The sequence below is a fragment of the Cydia strobilella genome, chromosome 18 (assembly GCF_947568885.1).
Source record: "Cydia strobilella chromosome 18, ilCydStro3.1, whole genome shotgun sequence".
NCBI classification, from domain to species: domain Eukaryota; kingdom Metazoa; phylum Arthropoda; class Insecta; order Lepidoptera; family Tortricidae; genus Cydia; species Cydia strobilella.
This window is the reverse complement of record NC_086058.1, coordinates 5,971,259-5,993,354: the sequence shown is the minus strand read 5'-3', so window position 1 is coordinate 5,993,354 and position 22,096 is coordinate 5,971,259. Positions and strand designations below refer to the sequence as shown.

The 22,096-nt window shown below is 35.3% G+C and overlaps 1 protein-coding gene across 2 annotated transcripts in view; it reads left to right on the top strand.

Moving 5' to 3' along the window:
* The first annotated feature begins 725 nt into the window (after nt 1–725).
* The window catches only part of LOC134749423 (carbohydrate sulfotransferase 13), a 69,687-nt gene continuing 48,316 nt past the window's right edge, over nt 726–22,096 (top strand). For both annotated transcript variants that reach the window (XM_063684348.1, XM_063684347.1), the window contains exon 1: nt 726–955. The gene's annotated coding sequence lies outside the window, so the exon portion shown is untranslated. The remainder of the gene's footprint in view (nt 956–22,096) is intronic.

Here is a 22,096-nt window from a genome sequence, read left to right as displayed (position 1 = left end):
CGCCTGTGCTCGTCTTACGCATGCGCTAATCAGATTTCTATAGAACACTAAACCTTATATCGCTTACGAAAAAGCCAAAATTGTAAAACGCAAAATTTCGTCAAATGCAGGGATTCCTAACCTTTTTTGCGTCGGCCTTCTTAAAAATATTGTAATAAAAAAAACGGACAAGTGCAAATCGGACTCGCCCACCGAGGGTTCCGTACTTTTTAGTATTTGTTGTTATAGCGGCGACAGAAATACATCATCTGTGAAAATTTCAACTGTCTAGCTATCACGGTTGATGAGATACAGCCTGGTGACAGACAGACAGGCGGACAGAAAAGTCTTAGTAATAAATAAATAAATAAAAATGGTATTTATTTAGGTATAACCCATTACATTAATAATAATATTATAGTAATAGGGTTCCGTTTTTACCCTTTTGGTATGGAACCCTAAAAACAACGTAAATGTACGGGTTTTTTATTTATTAGCGTTTCTGCGCTGCGCCCCATTGTTGCCCCGCGGCACCCCCTTAGATGAAAGAACACGGAAATCCTAATGACTGATGACACGCAATATTTTAGTACAAATTATTCTAAGCCGCAATCTTCCGAACGGGGTCGCTGACTGATCCATTCGCGCTCTTGGCACGAATTCGTTTCAAACCCGGCCCGGCTTCCACTATCGGGTGCTTTGCCAAAAATAAAGCTGCAGTGCAGTAGTGGTCTTGCAGCCGAGTCTGCGGGGTCCTCTCGCATTGTTATGTCAGAGGGGGTCGATACATCACAGGGCTAGGCAGTGTCGGAGCGCCGTCCGCGAAGCGTGCACGTCCCCACGCCGCTGCTTTCGTGTTGACGTTCCTCGCACCCGGTCTATGTGAATTCGGTATAAACAAAACGGAACTTGGTGTATTATTGGTTTATGACAGACATTACAGTTATAAGAAATATCTTGGAACGCATTTGGACCAGTATGTATGCTTTCTTTAAGTATTTTAGCTCCGATTTGAGGATTACGATTATGACAATAGAGCCTGAATTAAGAAAGGCTATCTACAATTTTATAATATCGAATGCTAGGTATGGACACCAATATTATGTCACGTGGATGTCACAGTCATAAAGCAGAGGTATAATAGAATAATGGAATTGTCTAGGTAACGTTCGCAGGTTTCGGTTGTCGCTCTCCAGTCTGAAATGAGGATAATAAATTTTATTCGAGTGCAGATCCAATCTCATCATACATAAATGTTAATCAAATACCGCATTCCATTATTTACACTTATTTAGTATTCTTAAAGTTTCGTAATTTTCGGACAACTGTATATATCTAAGTAGGTACCCAATACAGAAGATGACTTAAGAATTTAGACAACGGTAAGTGATTTAGATTCCTAAAGGGTTGAATTTTTGTTCAAATAAAATATACGCAACGTATTTATATTTGCATCCTGAAAGCCGTAGCAGTAGGTAATAGATAGATAGGATGGTCGTAGAAAAAAATAAGGAGCTTTTCAAAAGATCAAACTGTTACCGTTGTCGTATCGTCGTAACAATAAAAATTTTGGTAGTTGCTTCGAAATCAACCAAAAGCAAATTCGTAAGGAAATAAATATCAAAACTTGCAACTACAACATACTGAACATACATACAATTGACAATGAGTAAGTTTGGTAGAGTCACTTACAAATAAAATAGGTATAAATAAGTACTTAGTTAAATCAAGACAAGTCTGCAACGATTTTGATAGCACACGCAGTGCAAGTATTATTTTAAACGTCAAACTTCTATAAAGTTATGATGTACAAATAACACTTGCACTGCGTACGCTATCAAAATTGTTGTAGACTTTACTTGGTCTAACTCTACCTATCTTATAATACATATTTACAAAATTCAATAAAAAAAGATTAGGTAGAGTTACACCAACACTTAAGTCGGCAACGATTTTGATAACACACGCAGTGCAAGTGTTGTTTTAAATGTCAAACTTCTGTGAAATTAAACGTATAAAAATAACACTTGTACCGCGTATGCTATCAAAATCGTTGCAGACTTTTTGTGGTCTAACTCTATTTAAGTACTAAGTCCGGTTGTTTATGCCTTGTTAATGGAATGCAAGCAAGAAAATACATATTAATAATTCATTGTTAACTTTACTTTTGATATGTTCACCTCCTAACTAGTTCAAATAAAGTTACGAAGTCAGAAATTGTGTTCCAAGCATTTCCCTCTATAGCTTTTTTTGAGCATTCATTTCCTGGCCAATATTGGTACCTAAACGGAAAAATGTGGCTACTATTTGCCGTTTAGCTGATAAAGCTAAAAACAAGCAAGATAAAACTATGTGATAAAGACCAAAAGTTGGGGGAATCAATAGCACGTCAATATTAATATACTGATTTATATATAAAGAGGTTTATATAGTAGGATGAAATGCAAAGAAGCTAAGATTTTATGGAAGGCCTGGTATTAGGTAATAGTGTTTACACTCTTTCAGAGAATTAAGCACAATAGCAACATTAGTAACACAATGTCTAAACCTTTCGTGTTTTATTTATTTATCATAGGTACAGTGTTTTGAGCCACTGTAATTCGATATGCGAATCTGAGCGAAGATGTAGTGACAAAAATTGAGAAAGGTATGTTGAGATGGTTTGGACACGTGGAAAGAATGAGTGGAAGAAGGCTAACAAAGAGAGCGTATAAGGGAGAGGTAGAAACGGGAGTTGGAAGGGGCAGACCTCGGCGGACTTTCTCTGATCAGATCGGGGAAATCCTGAAGAAAGGCCAGGTCAAGAGCACCCTAAACCGGCGAACGTGTATGAGGAATGTTATGAAAGTGAAGGAAGCGAAAGAGGTATGGTCAGGATCGTAGCAAGTGGAAATCCGTGGTCTCTGCCTACCCCTCTCGGAAATAGGCGTGATTATATGTATGTATGTATGTAATTCGATATATTGGTCTTGTACCACCAGAAATTAAAAGGGTGGCGCGTTTTTTTTTGCTTCTGACATTGACACAGGACTGGATGCAAAAAAAAGGTTTATAACCCCTGTTAGTAAAATTTTCACTTATGTTACTATACTATAACTACCTGATTACTTAGCTATTAAGTTTTGTAGAGATCTACACCTTAATCTGTGACAAAATAGTTTATTACGTAATCAATTCGAAATCTAGGACACCAATACAGACATTGTTACGTTTTTACTACCATAATTATAACTTAGGCGTATTATTGCGGATTGCCACATAACTACTATTCTCTTGTCTCAAAACTGGTGTAACAATAACAGGCGGGTAATCATTTCTCAGCGGATGTGACAACAAGATAAATTGTGCGTCTAAAAAAAGAAAATAATTATGATCAGCGTGAACTAAATTTACGATACATTGTTCGCAGTTTTGGCACGCGTAATCTCGTTTTGTTTATGTTTTTGTTATTTGAACTAGTTAAAAATTTGCATTCTGTACTAGTTAGATATGTAATGAGAGTAACTTAATTAAATAATTACGTAAGGCCAATGTGGAGAAGACCGGTACCGGTAAGAACATTTGTTGCAAGGAAGACCGTTATAAGTCAAAATCTCTCGTATTGTTGGTGCAAAGTTTAGAGATTCTTGTAGAGAGCACTTTATAAAATTGAGTATTTTAACATCTATCTCAGTTTACATAATGGAGGTAATCATGCATATGAGAAAGAACATCCACGAATTCAAGACACGATCTCAATGCAACCCTCGCCATACCAAAAGATCCCTTGATATAGTACCGAATGTGTACAGGCTGAAACTTTCAAAACGCTTGCCAAATGCAATGGGCTGTGAACTTTACAATAAACTACCTTACCATGTGAAGAATATCGAAAGTGAGAGTTCTTTTCGTATACGCCTGAAAACGCTGCTATCATCTCGCACACTGTATAGCGTTAAAGAATACCTCACAAATGACTACTCCAAATTTAACGTCGATTTAAAGAAAAAATAGAGTAAGTAGGTAAATATAATTTGTCCTTAATTTAAGTTCAAATAAATTGTAATGTACATATGTACTTATATAATTATGAATATTATGATGTTTGACGATAATTATTTTAAATACGTATAAGTTTGTGATACAAATTTGTATTGTGTTTTTATAATGAATAAACAAATTCTATTCTATTCTATTCTATTTGTATACGTACGTCGCTTAGACAAAGTCAGAAAGGAAGATGTTCACTCCTTCTGCTCTACCGACCATCAGTGTGTACAAAAAAACGCACGAGTTAAGAGCGATGAAAGAGCTTGTACTTGTAGACAGTCTTCCCTTATAGACGGTCTTCACCGTATTGACCTTATTTAGTTTCAAGTTAATTTGAATGATAGTGTTTGTCCAACAAAAGCCTCAAAGCAATGATTACGGAAACACTTGATTGGAATCTCTCTCCCCCGCTCGTGTTAGCGTTATTCCGGTTGCATCCTTCTCTTGTCTCAGGGTCCGCTTTGCTACTTTTTCACCCCCACTTCGCAGTCGCACAGTCTTCGGCATCCTCTTTAGTAAGCACGCATGTCTTCCCTCGCAACATCCTGCTAGAATCTCTAAGGCTTTGCCCTATTTATTACCGGACCCAAAAAAAAGAAAGCCTAGGTGGAGGTGGCGTTATAATGGGTAATTAAGTTTCTAGACCGCATATGAAATAAAATGCATTACCCTTAAATTAATGCATCGTGACTAAATAAATTTTATTATTCCTCGTTATTGTAAAGCTTCGTTATTCTAGTTCATTGCATAGCTAATGAGTTTTTTGAACTCCTTATAGGCAATAAAGAAAGTCGTATAAAGTCACAAAACTTGAATGGCGACATCGCGTGACGAAACCAACATCTTATTGAATTTAGGTGTTGATAAATTATTCAGCTTTAACCAAAATAAATTAGTTGATGAAATAGGTAATAGTTGGATTAGGTAACATTAATAACCAGTTTTGCTTAAAATAGACTTTTAAAACTGTATAACAGAGTAAGTTAGTTCACATCTCCGCTAAGTTGGCATCCGCTAGCAAGTTCGCAGTGCATGACACTATTATGTCAGCGCCATACTTGACGTAGCACTGGGTGCGAAAACTTAACTTGGTCGGACTCTAGGTGCATAATACCTATTGTATGTATGAAACAGAGGCATAGTTGACCTAATAATATTTATGATTGGGGAAGGCATGAGAAATGGTAGTATGCTTAGTGTATGCTTACAAGATCGCTTATTATCGGCAACATTGAGAACAAGGCAACATATGTATAATCAATTTGCTCTATCTGTGCTTTTTTCTTTTAATTATGTGTTTATATCATGATAAGAAGATAAGCATAATTTTGACATTGATGCAAATTTATAATGTAATTTTTATCCTCAAATAAATAAATCTAATCTAATCTAATAAACATTATTGCCTTCATAACAACTGGATAAAATTGAACTTCTTTAAAAATGTGTCGTTCTGTATAAAAGAGGTCTTTAGGGTGAGTAGCACTTATTTTGGGTAGCTTCGCGTTTGTTTTATACAGCAACAACAACATAAATAAATACCCAGTACAAATCTCCCTGAGACCCCTTTTTACACCAACCGACACTAACATATTTAGTATTTCAACACGCCACTGCTACCTTAGGGCTCCAAATTCAATACATCGTAAAGTTCCTAATAGGTAGTTAGTTGACATTTATCAATGACTTCATTCACATAATGGCAGCTACCGTATAATTTACCATTCGTTAGCTGCTAGATATAATAAGTAACTAGTGGTTTCAAACGTTTCTCTTCCCTAAACTGTCATTTTAGTATTTGCTAAACTGTAGTTTTAAACGCATATTCATAAAACTACTACTTAATTTAATTTTCTGGTTTAAGAAACTTTATTCTCAAAAGTAGTAAACTACTTGTATGAGAACTTCACTCATATGAATGTACTCGTTATTTAATATAAGAGTTGTTATGTATATAACTACTATGGAACGTACTAAATTATCAAAACCTTGGAGATATGACACTTAAGCTTTTTCAAAAAAAAAAAAAATTACGACTAGTTACGGATTTCAGTAGGTTTTTCGAGTATAGTTTTTTTGACCGAATTAGTTATAATTTTGAACCCATATCTGTCTGAAATACATACCTGTCGTCTACCATAGGCCTCCAAATTCAATACATCGTAAAGTTCCTAATCGGCAGTTAGTTAACATGACTTTATTCACAATGGCAGCTACCGTACCTACCTATAATTTTCCATTCGTTAGCTGTTAAGAAGAAGAGAGATATTTTCTTAGAATACAAGTTTTAAAAAGTTTTCCTTCGATAGCGGCGAGTCTTTAATGATGGTGGAGGGATTATCGACAAGATAAGACGAACGTCATCCTCAATGATCGGCTGATTGCTCAATAGCACAAGTCACTAAAGAGACGGACGCTGTATCTTATCGTGATCGCTAGATAAGGCCGGGGAACCGTAATAGACTTTTGGAAGGAAAATAACCGATGAAAAGATGAAATTGCAAACTTTTGAGTGGTGGGTGAAGACTTAATTTTTTTTATCAATTGTGTATTGTCACTGAACACAGTTTACATTTAATGAAAACAAGATTGAAATGACTAGAATATCATAGTGGAAGTGACATTGACATTCCAAACACTTGCGGTGAGATGTTCTAATTATATCAATGGAACTAAGAGTAGAAAATAGATTGTGCAATAATTTATATGCTGACGGTAGTGGTGGCAAAGTTCATTCTTAGCCTCTCGCTCGTTTAAATTTGAACTATGCGCAATTTAAAAACAAAGATTTTTTTTGTTACTATATATACGTATACCGAGCGTATTCTTCAACTCATCATCATAATAAAATTGGCCATTTAGACTCCTAAAGTACCTAAATACTTCCAGAAAAAGCTTTTTTATTTAATTGGGAATAGTTTCTAATGTACCTATAATCAGAAAAAAAAACATGACAACAAAACACAAGTAAAAACAAAAGAATTCATGTTAAAAATATTTAAATAAGTAGCTGAAATATTCCCCTTTAACTTCTAAATAAAATATCTATCCTTACAATTTATGATGCAATGTAAATACTGAGCCAGTCACAATGTCATAAATATTTAGACTGCGAGGTCAGGAATATTCCTGATAAAGTGACTACACTTTATAAAACAAAGTCCACCGCCGCATCTGTCTGTTTGTGTGTATGTATGTTTGCGATAAACTCAAAAACTACTGAACGGATTTTAATACGGTTTTCACCTATCAATAGTGTGATTATTGAGGAAGGTTTATATATATAATTAATTAAGAGTTTGTGTAACCCGTGCTAAGCCGGGGCGGGTCTCAGTAATGCATAATCTACAGAAAGTGCAGAACTAGCTAACATCGTTAGTTGACTTGGACTAGCAGTTGTGTTGTGCCTAACGAGAGGCCGAGTTAATGCAACTATGTCGGATAGTTTCGCATGGTGCAAACATCTCTGCAAAGTTAGAAGGCGGATGTTTTCCCTGACCTGACATGTGCTGCCAACTCGCTGCGACAATTACCTATAGTGGTTGTGGACAATTGCCTATGAAACACATTGTCTAGTCTTTGCCGGTAAGAAATAACTAGAGTCGAACTAAGCTAACTCTGCAAAGCATTGCAAAGACGTGTGACAATTTCATAATTAATGTAAAATTTCTAATATGAATGAATAATATTTATTTCAGATTAATAAAAATCCATATTTTTGTTAGTACACGTATTTCGAAACGTTGGTTAGTAAACAGTTTTTTTTACAGAGGATGAATTAAAATTAAAATAAATTAAATTAAATCATAAGCATGACACATAACACATAATTAAATTAAATTAAAAACTATTTAACTATACATTTCCCGGATATCAATTAGGTACCTACAACTATATTTTTGAGGTGATACAACTCGATGTTGTATGTATTTTCACCCAGAAAAATAGAATTGGGTTGTCCCATCTCTCAGCAATGACTTCCAGGAAGCTGTTGGTGCTGTTCCATACTCTGTGCATCAGGGAGGCGACTCGTTTACGAATTATTGTATAAAAACAATCCGTTCAAGCCTCCGCAAACATTCCCGATGCACTGCAGTATTTGTTCATGTTAATATGACGTTTAGGTAGGTATAATGACACTCCATCACTTTGTTCTATTCAAATCAGTTGAAAGTTAGCTTAGACGGACTCTAGCCCCTGTGGATCAGTAATTTACAGCAAATAATATGCTGATATGATATCGGAGACGCTCATATCGTAGATTAGATCAGGGGGCCTCCCGCGAACCACGTTCGACGTGTTGCCTCTCTGTCGCACTTGTAAATTCGTACGTAAGTGTGACAGGGAGAGTAAGTGTGATGTCACACCATGATAAATATATATCAAAACAATGTAGGTGTATGCAGTTGTAGTATGTGGTCTATATATGGAGGTACCTAGTCTAGTAAATTACACATAACAATTATAAATTAATAGTTGTTGAAACAAATTTTATATATCAAATAGACAAACTACTGACGAATTTTAAAAACACAATGATTATTAGGTTTTGTCATCTCTTGCATATTTACGTGCTTTTGAATGAAGTAGCAAAGTGCCTTAAAAAATCGCACATCTTTTTCACCACCTCCGTCGGGAATTTCGACCCCATAGCTTTAATTTTTTTTCTGTAACAAACTTCTTTTATGTATAGCGTAGAGCAGGCCTTGTTCTCTAAGATAATGGTAGGTATTTCGTTACACTCGTGAACGTGTATTCACTAAAATCGATCAATTTTTCGCAAAAATTGGGCTTAGTAACCCTTTTATCTGGGCCTGCTTACAAAACCATAAAATACACAAGATGATAGGTAGTCTCGGAGCACTTTGTTAACTACATCTGCCGCTTCCTTAGATCTGTGTTCAGACAAGGAATGCCATGAAAATTGTAAAAAATTTGGTCACCTCAATATTTTTTTCAGAACAAGAATGTTATATTTCCGCAAAAAATGGTGCATGAATTAGGCCCTCTTCGTGCCTCTTCGTTTGCTCCTTAAAAGGCATGTATTAAGGTGAGGGCTGGCAACATGGAATAATTATTAGGCATTTTTTATTCGTTATTAGTCCCTTTATTAGGTATACAAAAGTTTATTAAATAACTTTATAATTATAGTCTCTAGAGACAATTTACTTTGTAACAGAATTTATGGCTAGACTAGGTAGATACACGTCATTAAAAAACCTAATCTTGAAATAAAACTATGCAATCGGATTATATCGCGTATATATTGAATTTATTTTTTGAACCTAATCTTATCTTTATTGAACCTTGTACCTAATCTTATCAATGTCGTTCCAATGTCCGTTGCAACTTGGCGATTTTTATGGAATTTATAAAATGTATTTTACTTTCAAAATATTTATCAGTACGGTTTTTACTCACTATTATTTTTAGTCGCTTTTGGCGACATGTTTCGGATTCCACGACGAACAACCGCCGCGGACACTCGTGCCTGAGGATGGATTCCCAAAGAATCCGAAACATGTCGCCAAAAGCGACTAAAAATAATAGTGAGTAAAAACCGTACTGATAAATATTTTGAAATATGTCTCACGATAGTTTAAGTGTGTATTTTACTTTATCATGAAAAAAAAAGTATCAATCGCAAATTATTCTTATATAGTAAATGTAGCCTTTAAATACTTACTTAGTAACACATTTCCTTAAAATAAACATTTTGATTAGTTTATTAGCTATCACGGTTCCTGAAATATTTACATTTAAAAAAGGAGTACACTGGAAATGAATCGTCGATACAATTATAAATATTATCTCTTCAATAGATTTGCAGGTAATATTGTCTTCGGTTACCGCGATAGTTACTCATGAAATAAAACTATGAAAACGGATTATATCGCGTATATTTATATTACATCCCGACGTTTCGAACCCTTTACAGCGTTCGTGGTCAACGGGTGACTGAGGAAAAATTACAAAGTGCAAAAATACCCACATACTAAAATAATGAACAATCATAGACTACAGACTTTAAGGCTGGTTGGTACATGCAAAAACGGTTCATAAGGCTAGTTATACACTACAATTATTTTCAAGTAAAGATATATATTTATACGCGATAAAAAAAAATGTATTATAAATATACGCGATATAATCCGTTTTCATAGTTTTATTTCATGAGATTTGCAGGTGTTAACATTATTATTTATTATGCATACTAGACGCAACGCAGCGTTCAGCATTCACAAGTAATCTGATACATCATCATATGTAAACACTAGCTTGCCCGCGACTTCGTCTGCGTGGAGTTAGTAATTTGGGTAGCTTATTTTTTATCCAATCTACTTTTTATCGATTCCCCATACAAACTCCCCCCCCCCCTTTTTCACCCCCTTTAAGGATGACTTCTGGGATAAAAACTACCCTATATCCTTCCCCGGGACTCAAACTATCTCTATATTAAATTTCAACTAAATCGGTTCAGCGGTTTAAGCGCGAAGAGGTAACAGACAGACAGACAGACAGACTTTCGCATTTATAATATTAAGTAGTACAGATGATTTAAAGTAATGTCAGTCAACGATTTTGCCGAGTTTTGCAGGCTTTATGTGGGTCTGGGGCTCTAACTAAATAATGTATGAGAATGGTCACGTGACTTTTGTGCACCTGTCATACCGATATTTTTTTTCGTTTGTTTTTTGTCGATGTACGATGCACATCCAAACTGTTTTTCGTGAATTATGCCATTACTTCTTCCATTATTTCAAACATAGACAGAGAGGTTCCTACTATTTTTGTCTTACACTAGTACTAGCACCCAAAAGAAAAGGATGAGTACCTATAGTTTTTTTTGTTCTTATTTACTGACAATTTGGTTTGATCAACTATAATTATATATTTCATGATATGTTAAGCGATTACCGCCGCCATGGACACCTGCAACACCAGAGGGGTTGTAAGTGCGTTGCTGGCATTTAAGATGGGAATACGCTCTTTTCTTGAAGGTCGTATACAATAAAGTGCTACTACTACTTTTTGTTATAACAAATATTGGACATGCAATTTTAATTTCTAGTTCCACCTAACAATGCATGGAGAACATTTCTTTTGTTTCTGGATGAGAGCCGCGAGCGCGACCCTTGCCAAGGTTCCTTCACATGTAGGTCGACAGCAGAACTAGGCATTCAAGAGATAAGTATTACCTATATGACTGGATTTTCTTTTGAATTTAGGTAAATAGGATAATATGTCGCCGTAGAGTGCATTAAATAGTTGATTCCTATTTCCCTAACAAAGCATATCGTGATCAAATGTCACGCAAGATATTGTTTCATTATAACTAATATTGAAACATGGCTGGCAAATTAACCGTGAGATCCAATCAACGCGGTAGCTATATTTTTGTAGATAGCTATATGTTTCATAGTAACATTTTTTATATATTTTAAAGTACCTACTCGTAAGTTTTTTTTAAGTCCTAAAGTGCCGCAAATATGCTGGTCTCTCAAACAACCACATGTTTGCGGCGTTTGCGGTAGAGACCCTAGGGCCGTGGAGCTGCGACGCCCTTAACCTTTTCCACGAAAAAAAAAAAGTACTGGAGACCTCGGGTGACCCTAGGGCTGGCTCATTCCTAGAGCAAAGAATAGGCATAGCCATCCAGTGTAATGTAGCCAGCCTCATGGGCACCCTTCCGCAGGGGACAGATTTGGGAACCTTTCATAGGTGGGTATTTTTCTATATTACTTTAATTTTTAAGAAGTTTTATTTTAATGTTAGTTTAGTTTTAATTTGTTTAGATAATATGTAGTTTTAATGTTTTTTTTTTATATTTAGATATGTAATTTGTTATGTATGTAAATAAAATATTTTTTTAAACATTATTTGACAAGTTCTATCTCTGATATTTACTTAAGTTGGTATACAATTCCATTTAAAACTTTACAATGGAATGGCATAACCTTATAAAGATTAGACTGATTTGTTTTTAAATTAAACATACCTAAATAGTTAAATAAAAGGATCTAAACGACATAGAACATTTTGAACTTGGAATATTGAGCGCATAATAGTATATCTGAGTACTTATATGTATGTCAGCTAAGATATATGTCAGTGTTGACAATGCCAGTGACTCGAATGGTACGGGTACTTATGGCTTTTGCGTTATACCTACTCGTATAATACATAGATTACTGAGATGATGATGCTGCAACTGAGCAGTAATGTTGTTACAAAGTAATGCACCTGCAGTTGACATCCGGAAGTCACGTCACACACACAGTCACACGTTGTGGGAGTGTTTTTTTGTTTTTATTTTATTTTATTGGGAAACAAACAGCTTACAATCTTACACAATATGAATTTTAATAAAACACAAGCCAAAACAGTTTCCACTAGTTAATTAAGGCAGAAAAGCTCAAAGGGAACTTATTGAAAAACAAAATGTAAAAAAGTATTATTCAAAGCAATCAGACAAACCAAAAGCTATTTAACTTGTATTTTAGCTGAAATTTATGCTTGTTAAGTCGAGAAAAAAAAAGGTACAATACAATACTTACATAAGTATGCTAGGTAACTAGTTTTTAAGTGCTATGTTAGGTTTTTTTTATATTAACGGAAGAGAATGCCTATTTATAACACCCATCAAACAAATTCTCATCACAATTTCTTTGCCTCCATCTCTCTATTATCATAAGGCAGTTCTTTTACTCCAGTTCCTATTATTCCCTCATCATAGCTCAAACAATCGTGACAGTTACATTACACCGTCGTCTCATAGCCGCATCCGTTATCGAGCCCTAATCAATCTTGCCAATCTATCAATTGTGCCAGATACACTGTTAGTCTGATCAACAAGGTACCTACCAATATTGATAGGCATATTTTGGTATTTATTTAATTGATGGACATATTTTTTTATGCGGCGGTGTATGTCACTCATGATATCAAGGAAATATGCAGACACAGCGGCGGCAACAACGACGGCAAAGCAGTAAAGCAGCTGCAATTGATATCCGAACGTCACCATTACTGTAAATTATAATAAATGTGCCTGGGTCATAAACTGTTTTAGGAAGAGTCAGTCTCTTTTTTGATTTCACGATTCCGAATTTCACACAATAATTGGAGTTTAAAGCCTAATTTTCTTGCATGCTTACATGCATATTTCAGTCTTCTATTTCCTAACATATGTATGATGGACTCGTTAGTAAAATGTTCCCAAAACGTTTTCTAATCTGAACCGCCCCTTTACACCAAGGCTAAAAGTCACTGAGTACCGTGCTCGGTACCAGGCTATCAAAGTTTTTAATAGGCTACCCACAGAACTCAAAGCTATGTCTAACCCGTTCATATTTAAAAATAAATTGAGGTCGTTTTTGCTGGGAAAATGTTTTTATTCAGTTGAAGAGTTTTTCCAGTACAATAATGAATCTATTTAATTTTGACATGTGCATCGTAAATGAATCGTTGTTTTTTTTTATTTTTTTTTATTAAGTATTTGTTTTTTTGTATGGATTGACATGTTATCAAATAATTAATTAAATTGTATGTAGTTATTACAAATTATGAATTTTATTTTATTTGTTTTTCACTTGTCTTCACTTGTTATTTAATTTTATTATTAAAAATATATTTATTTGCTGACATGTCCCATAATTACTCAGTTTAATTTAATTAAGTTATAAGCATGTATGTAATTAGTTCGTAAGATTTCTAACACAATGCATTATTGTTAAAGAAAAAAATAAAAAAATGAAATAAATAATAAATAGGTACCTAAGTCCGCAATGATTATGTCCGCAAGAAACACGCCCGTTACTTATTCCCTAAACAGGGTTTCTTAAACTTTGCAGTCACGGACCATTTTCACAATTTAAATATTTCCACGGACCCCGGTCAAAAAATATTTTAGGAAAATAATAAAAACCCTCATCTATATATTTTTTAAATTGAGTTTCATTACACTTAGATTTCGTCAAGTTTACTACAAAATTTTCTAATACGTATATTTAAAGTAGGTAACTGACTTACTGCGGACCCCCGATAAACATGCTACGGACCCCTAAGGGGTCCGTGGACCCCACTTTAAGAAACCCTACCCTAAAATTAGGGAACGAGACATGTATCAGATCGATATATTACAATTTAATTATTATAATATATTGTGTGGGTAAGATAAGATTAGGAATATTGAATTCATTTTGTATTTTTTTAATTTACCAATGTTAGATAATGTACGGCTGTAGAAAAATCGAATGGGAAATTGATTTCTATATGAACAGGACGTCGACGTTAGCGTTTTCCTTTTTAAATCTCCGTTTGACCTATATACATATTTTTGAGTTTATTTGCTCTAATTCGTTTTTTTATACCTCTTGGCAAGGGGTGAAAAGCTTAACGCTCTTGATGCTATCCAAGCTAGTTGGCAGGACTCTTAGCACGGTTGTTGACTTCTCAGACCAATTAGGTTAGTTAAGTTCTAGCTTAGATAGACTGGAAAACTTTGCTATATAGTGTAGATATGGTTGCTAGATGAAAAACACTACCTATGTAGCTAAAATAACCTAAAAATAATGACTTATAGAAAATAAACTTAGAAATAAAATACGAGTACCTAAATAAGAATTGTATGGTAATGAAAATAGATAAGTTATAATATACCTATATGTACAATATAACTACTTATAGTACTTTACTACGTCCGATATCTATGGTTTCCAGCTGGTGCGTGTCGGCGTGGACTGTTTTATCGCCAAGGTTGCGAGCTGAATGCTACAAAATAAACTAAACTATTCCGAACTGATTGCATTCAAAACAAACATCTACATATTCAAGAGCTTTTAATGACATGGCGGTGATGTCACCGTCACCGGTCTGTCAGTAAGGTCGGTCGGTCTGTGAGAACACTAAGCTGATAATTGAGTACGTCAACATATTCTTTATCAGTTATCACAGAGGCTTCTTAAAGTTAAACCACATAGGTATCATATTCTAATTTAGTCGCATTACAATACACTGCGCTTGTAAATACCAAAATCCTATCCCCAGTTCCAAATAACACTCCGGCGCGAGAAACTCGGCGGGACTCATAATTCCCTCTATTATAGACGACTGAATAATAGGCACTGGTTTTTAGGAGAAAACAAAATGTAATGTCAAATAGTAAAAATAGACAAAACCATAAACATAAATGCGTAAAACAGGTAAATTTGTATAAAAAGGTTGTGCAGTCTTGCACACCCTCTTTTATGACAGATTGATTTTGACATTGAATTTTTTTCACGAGCTATTTAATAAAATTCGTGATGAACTGAAGACAACATATAACTTTTTTTAATAGCGGTCTTGTTGAGTTGTTGTTGATGAGAATGATACTAAGTAATGTTCTTTTAGACAACGTTTACTCGTAGGTACCTTAATTAGATATTATTATAAGTGTTTTATAATTATTATAAATTATTAAAAAACAAGTTATTTTCTTATACTTAACTGAATAATTACATACATAATATTATTATAAATGTTTTTTCTATACATGTATATGTAGTTCTTTACATACCTGATGATAAAATATCATTCTCAATAATTTTAACAAAACGAACTGTAAAAGCTTCCGCCAAATAATGACAGGAAGTAATCAGTTACTTCCATTTTGTATCACGGAATTATCAATTCGCGTCCATTTTAAAATCGCAGGTTTACTCACTTAGTTCCATTTACTGTTCCATAAATAGATCACAATGGCGCTGTATTTATGTAAAGAGTCGTAAGTACATAGGAAGGTAAATAATGAATAGACTTTTATTAATTCGTCGAGGAGAATAATGGTAGTTAAGTGGGAAATTCTCGCCGCCTATTAGCGGCGCAGTTTTCCATTTTGACACGACATGATACGGGATATGTGACATTGGTACTGTTCTACTGTTAATGTACCGCTAGGCTTTATCACTTTTATGTCCTACATAAGGTATAGAATTGGACCAAGATAAGTCTGCAACGATTTTGATAGCACACGCAGTGCAAATGTTACCTATTTTTAATAGTGTAGTTTAGTGTTATTTACCAATATCTCAAGAGAAATTGACATTTTGCTGGAACGTCAGTCTTCCGTGACCACAGCTAGTGAATCCTAGCTGAAACGTCGGAAAAAATGTAAAATAATGAAATTTTATAGCCTTAGACCCATTAATGACATTAATTATACCACAATTATACCTACTGTAGACTTATCTGGCAAATCAAAGGCAACAAAATCACCGTTACCGGTGTTTATCAACGTTATGTTACTACCTAAGCTAAGCTTCTTATTTTATTTGCATGAGGATTACATACGTTCATCGATTGATTGCAATGAGAAATATTTGTTACTTAAATCCAAAATAAAACTCCAACTTCATACTAGTTCGTTGACTTAATTGGACTTAAAGTAATAAATATTATTTACCCCCGACGCAAAAATAGGGGTATTGTACTTTATAAACTATCTATGGTTTGTGTATCTATTATATGTGTGTTTTTTAACACAAGTGTTATCTGTCGAGATATTTCTTCTTAGTCATATTTTGGTTTAAGTTATGGCTTTAGCGCACCTTCTTTAAAATCCTGACTTTAAGGTACTAAAATAACTGTGTTTAATGTAGTACCTACCTGAAGTTCGCCCGCAGCTAAATATTTCACATAAAGTAACTAAGTTTACCATTATGATTACCGAACTCCACTAATGGCCAGACTTCGATCTTGCGTCACAGCTCCCACACGCTCGTTTGTCATCAGATTTGCATATGTCTTGCGGCGCTTTTAGCTCCACTGTGTCACGCCCCATTTCACCTGACGTTACTTTATCAAGTTTTATTTGGCGAGAAGTCAGGGTGAGTCAGCGGTTCGGGAATAAGGGTGGGTTAGAATAACGGAACCAGGCGTGGCATGGCTATCCATAATAGAATATCGTTTGCTTAGGTACTCCTAGGAGTTGCTTAGGTTTTTGTATTACCATAAAATCTTGAAACTTAGTATCTAGAAGTTTCAAGATTTTCTGGAATTAGTCTTGTATTAAATTTATACATATAAAACAGTTACGTCACAAAGATGTTGACAGAAATAACCGTTGAAACATAAGCTTTACTTTGCTAAACTTTTATGTCATCTAAGATCCTACAATAAAGCACATACAATTGAAAGTTTTAATTGAGCTAACTTGATAGATGAAGCCTCGTTAGACAGGTAAACGTAACAGAAATGAGGTGATAATTGGTTACTAAGGACTACTCGTATATTTGTAAGCCTTTCGACGTGCCTTTTTGTAAGTTTGGACGTGGCCGAAGTGCTAATGTCTGAGTCCCTGTGCTTAATAATAAATGTCTACCAGCTGGCTCATGTTGAAATCTTCAAATGTGTCGGTCGTAAAGGCTTCTACAAACCTTGCAACAAATGGCATGCGATTTTAGATAATTGCCGGCTAAGTAGAAGAACAAATACCGCAATGTATCGCAAATCGCATGCTATTATCGGTGACGTTTGGACAGACCATAACATAAATCCACAAGATGGACAGTTTTTAGGGTTCCGTACCCAAAGGGTAAAAACGGGACCCTATTACTAAGACTCCGCTGTCCGTCCGTCTGTCCGTCTGTCCGTCTGTCTGTCAGTCACCAGGCTGTATCTCATGAACCGTAATAGCTAGACAGTTGAAATTTTCACAGATGATGTATTTCTGTTGCTGCTATAACAATGAATACTAAAAACAGAATAATATAAATATTTAAATGGGGCTCCCATACAACAAACGTGATTTTTTTACTGTTTTTTCCGTAATGGTACGGAACCCTTCGTGCGCGAGTCCGACTCGCGCTTAGCCGGTTTTTATCTTAAAGGCAGGGACACACTTATCCTACGTACGCAACGTATGCAATGCACTATGACAATCTGAACTGAACGCTGAAATTTTATTACTTGTCATGCGTTGCGTTGCGTATAACAAGGTTTCTAAGCATACAAATTAATAAATGTGGACCTAGCTTAATGTATCCCTCGCCCTCGTATCTGATTCCTCATTACTGAGGGTCACGATTCCCCTGATGGGAGATCAGTTTCTCGTTGATGATGCTCCTCCAGCTTGGTGTCGAGAGTTGAGCGGCTTTGATCGAACCATCTGGTTGGACCTCTTGGTCACCTTGACACGTTTCTCTTTAAATATTTTGGTAACTACATTAACTGCCAATAAAAAACGTATTTAAAAACTGCACAAAATTAAATTATTCATATAAACGTATGCCTAATTCCGCTGCATAATGAAATAAATTTGTAATCGTGTCAATAATGTATAATTTCTGTACTCGAAATCAAATAGATAGGTTACGAATAGAATCTATTGTGAATGTCCCAACTGTATAATAATAATTAATAATATACTTGATTATTAACAAATGGAGGGTTACAATAATTATACCTGGTGCCAACAATAGAGCTGTGTTGAGCTTACACCCAAGAGCAATATGTAAACGGATCGCGTTGTTTAGACATATCCACAAAAAATAACTCATTTTCATTGCAGTATAGTATAGTTTATGGTGCTGTTGCTGTGTACGACAGTCACGCGAACCTCTCGTCGCTTGTTTCCTGTATTACCAAACGGAAGTACACAATTTTGTGCTTTATTTATTATTTAATGATACCACGGTTATTATTTCTTCTATATTGTACCTGCATGTACAAAACTGAAGCCCGATTCAAATTTAAAAACTTGTTACGGTTATGATCTTGTTTTGATACGACCTTCAAGATCATTATGAAATTATAAAACGGGACTTAACCGCGTATTTAAGTTTCAAGATTTACCTCCGACGTTTTGAGGACGGCGTTGCCCGTGGTCTCGGAGAAGACTGGCTAAGTTGACATCAACATATTCTAGCCGCGCGAGTTTTTTGAACTACACGCACTTGGTCCTGTTATCAGCTTGAACGTTCTGCGCACTAGGGATGTTACTCTGTCGACACACAACACTAACGATATTCGATTTATTGACTGTCGATATTCGTTTCCGCTTACATTTACTAATGACTGGATTCCATGTGGGAATTGTGGGATCTTAAAACCCTAGTCCCGATTGAAATTGCAATGTTTTGATTGAGTTGCGATTAAGTCCCGTTTTAAATTTTAATAATGTTTAGAAATCGTGAAAGTTTAAATCAGTGACCTTCAAGATCGTTGATTAGTGCATGCAAAATTAAGTAAAAGTCGTTTTCGTGGTCGTATCAAAACCAGTTCAAACCCGTAACAAGTAGTTAAATCTGAACCGGGTTCCTAGTATTTCGTGCCAGTTATCCGCGTCCATCATCAATATCGACAGCTTATACAGGGTGAAATCGTTATCTCTGACCGTGACCATACTCTGAGCGCCACTTGCACCATCCAACTAATCCGGGGTTACGCGGTTAAACCGTTAACCCAGTGTCAAATTGTACTGGTAACCGTGGTAACTCCACGTTTAACTGGTTAACCCCGGGTTAGTGGAATGGTGCAAGCGGCCCTGAGGGGTGGATATGTAGGTCATACGTAACAACTATAAGTATGGGGCCAACCCCGAAATCGCGGAAAAAAAATCAGCTGTTCTCTAGAAAACATGATTGTTTTGACTCACCGAAATGTATGAGACGGCAGTTTTTTTCGCGATTTCGGGGCTGGTCTCATAGTAAGTTGTAAAAAGTACATACTTTTTACTTGATTGTACAATTTGAGTATTAAATGTTTTGTAACTAAATGTTGCAATAAATTTGACTAACGATCTACGATGAGGCTCTTTTGCTCCTGAGTGACTCCTGAAATGCTCTCTATAGGGGCTATCTTACTAGGGTTGAGTTTAAAAATAAGGAGTGTTGTTTAACAAAAAATGTCAACACACTAAAAGAGTTACTTTTGGGTAGGTACTACGAGTAAAAATAGCAAAGTATTAGCTTAAAATAATTTATAATGTAATTTAATATTATGAAATAAATAAATCTAAATCTTAATCTATAATTTGGAAGTTAGGTACATATTTAAATAGGTATTGGAAATTTCAAATGAATTTTTCATATTTTATTGGCTGTTTTGCTGTGCTGCTACATATTTTAGTCCCTGGTTAAAAAGTAGGTATAAAAGGGTCACACACATTTTATCGTATGCTTAACTCGTTCGTGTCTTTCCTGTAGACTTGCAAACTTAAGGGAATCTAAAGCAAAATTTTACGCTGCGCTCTTACAGGTGGGATTTTTCCGGTACCTTACTCGCGTAAAATTAAGTTTTATAAATTTACCTCCGACCGAAGGTAAACCGGACGGGAGATAAATTTAAAACAAATTTTTACCCGATTAAGTCCCGTCGTGAATTATGAGTAAAAATCGTGAAAGTTTAAATCAGTGTTTTATTGCATTGTCCAGAGAAAAACCCTTTTCTAAAATGTGTTTGACCCAAATCGGTATTTTTTAAGAAAATCCGTTTATAACATGTCTGTGTCTAAACAATACAATACAATAGTAGATTATGATACAAGTGTGCTAAGTTAGTCATTACACACGAGGCGATATTGTGCGCGCGAGCTGTAAGCGAGCGCGCAATAAGAAAGCCGATGTGTGTAATGACCAATGCACACGCGTTTCATACGACGTTTTTCAACACACTTGCGAGAAAAAAAAGAAACTCATATTAATCAAATTTGAATAGTTAAAACAGTTAGTATTGTGTGTTGCATCTGTCATACTGCCGGCCGTTCCTCGCCCCGGCCGCGGGCGGCGCGGCGGGCGGGCCGGCCGGCCCGCGCGCCGCGCTGGCGGTCGGGCGCGCCCGTGCCCGCCAGTCCGACCAATTAAAGAAGGCTCCCTTTCCATGCATATTATTAGCTTCTTAACTCAGTCGGATAATATAATGAAAAAGCACGAGTGGAATAATACAATGAAAGAGCACGCGTGTTTAATATCTAGGATTATGAGCCAAAAATCGGTGGAATAAAAACGTCGTTTTGAGCAAGTGTGTTGAAAATACTCTTTATTGCATACCTCACAGTTTACAAAACATGTATAACAACTTGTTTAAACTAAACGTTTGCACTTTGCAAAGCCTTATTTGGATGACATTTAGATCCGGTTTTTGTATTTAGATGCTATGTAAACATTCATGTATGTTATGAACTTACATACCTGTAATATTTACATAGGTAGGTAAATATTAGGTAATAGGAAGTTGTATTGTGCAAAAACGAAGCGTTACGTTTACACACTACTCCAAGTAGAGTAGATGACCTAGTGAAGTGAGATAGATCTGATCAACAGCTTTATACCTATAGTGAGAGTAAGTACTTATAGCGTTATTCATAAACGCGTTACTAACCTGAATTAGCTATGAATCGTTTGTCTTTTCTGTCATTTTGACTTATGTATTTGTAAGAAAGGGATAAACATAATTTAACTAAATCAGGCACGTAAAGTTGTATGAATAAGGGCAAAGATAGATATAACTCCGTAATAGATGGATACAGTCTTAAGGAAAAAATGTGCCTCGAAAATCAGGAAAATTTGATTCTCGATCAGAGGGCGCTACTAGCTTTGGCCTACTGTCGTATAGATGGCGTTGACGGTTTCGTTTGTTATTTAACAATTTTAACGCATATCAGTGAAAGGACATGGGTCAAAATCATAAAAATAATTAATGCAAATAAAAAAAATCATTTATCCATATTTAAATGCATTTTATCGTATTTTTATAAATCTTCATTTTTAGTTTTAAAGTGTGTCGACAGATGGCAGTGAATTTACTGTGGTTACAAAATCTACTATGACAGTACCGCTTGATAAGGGTAATCTATAAATGACCGAAACATTAAAAAAATACATATCTACGTGTAGATGTAAATAATTACTCCCTTATTTATAAAACTTAGCAAACCTGTATAGAATCGAATATCACTATTGATAATCGATGCTATTGAATCTAATATCGATTTATCAAAGCCTCATTAGACTACGTAGCTTGCTTGGGTTGCTGATTTAATATTGGATACGAAACCCCATGTACAAACAAGAACACTAAAAACCGGCCAATTTGCATATCCCTAAGC